Below are 1,854 nucleotides of genomic sequence, written 5' to 3' on the forward strand. Positions count from 1 at the left end.
TATTAATGTAGTGATATTCCAGATGATATTAATGTAGCGATATCCCAGATGATATTAATGTAGCGATATTCCAGATGATATTAATGTAGTGATATTCCAGATGATATTAATGTAGTTATATTCCCAGATGATATTAATGTAGTGATATTCCAGATGATATTAATGTAGAGATATTCCCAGATGATATTAATGTAGTATTCAAAAATGATATTAATGTAGAGATATTCCCAGATGATATTAATGTAGTATTCAAAAATGATATTAATGTAGTGATATTCCAGATGACATTAATGTAGTGATATTACCAGATGATATTAGTGTAGTGATTTCCCAGATGATATTAATGTAGTGATATTCCAGATGATATTAATGTAGTGATATTCCAGATGATATTAATGAAGTGATATTCCCAGATGATATTAATGTCGTGATATTCCCAGATGATATTAATGTAGTGATATTCCAGATGATATTAATGTAGAAAATATTCACAGATGATATTAATGTAGCGATATTCCAGATGATATTAATGTAGTGATATTCCCAGATGATATTAATGTAGTGATATTCCAGATGATATTAATGTAGTGATATTCCCAGATGATATTAATGTAGTGATATTCCAGATGACATTAATGTAGTGATATTACCAGATGACATTAATGTAGTGATATTACCAGATGACATTAATGTAGTTATATTCCCAGATGATATTAATGTAGTGATATTCCAGATGATATTAATGTAGCGATATTCCCAGATGATATTAATGTAGTTATATTCCCAGATATTAATGTAGTGATATTCCAGATGATATTAATGTAGAGATGTTCGCAGATGATATTAATGTAGTGATATTCAAGATGATATTAATGTAGTGATGTTCGCAGATGATATTAATGTAGTTATATTCCCAGATGATATTAATGTAGTGATATTCCAGATGATATTTATGTAGTGATATTAGCAGATTATATTAATGTAGTGATATTCCAGATGATATTAATGTAGCGATATTCCAGATGATATTAATGTAGTGATATTCCCAGATGATATTAATGTAGTTATATTCCCAGATATTAATGTAGTGATATTACCAGATGATATTAATGTAGTGATATTCCCAGATTATATTAATGTAGAGATATTCTCAGATTATATTAATGTAGTGATATTCCAGATTATATTAATGTAGCGATATTCCAGATGATATTAATGTAGTTATATTAGCAGATGATATTAATGTAGCGATATTCCAGATGATATTAATGTAGTGATATTCCAGATGATATTAATGTAGTGATATTCCAGATGATATTAATGTAGTGATATTCCAGATGATATTAATGTAGAGATATTCAAGATGATATTAATGTAGTGATGTACCAGATGATATTATTGTAGAAAATATTCACAGATGATATTAATGTAGCGATTTTCCAGATGATATTAATGTAGTGATGTTCCAGATGATATTAATGTAGTGATATTCCAGATGATATTAATGTAGTGATATTCAAGATGATATTAATGTAGCGATATTCCAGATGATATTAATGTAGCGATATTCCAGATGATATTAATGTAGTGATATTCAAGATGATATTAATGTAGTGATATTCCAGATGATATTAATGTAGTGATGTTCCAGAGGATATTAATGTAGAAAATATTCCCAGATGATATTAATGTAGTGATATTCCCAGATGATATTAATGTAGCGATATTCCCAGATGATATTAATGTGGTAATATTCCCAGATGATATTAATGTAGCGATATTCCCAGATGATATTAATGTAGTGTTATTCCCAGATGATATTAATGTAGTGATATTACAGATGATATTAATGTA

Source organism: Etheostoma cragini, unplaced genomic scaffold (assembly GCF_013103735.1).
Source record: "Etheostoma cragini isolate CJK2018 unplaced genomic scaffold, CSU_Ecrag_1.0 ScbMSFa_528, whole genome shotgun sequence".
In the NCBI taxonomy this organism is placed as follows: domain Eukaryota; kingdom Metazoa; phylum Chordata; class Actinopteri; order Perciformes; family Percidae; genus Etheostoma; species Etheostoma cragini.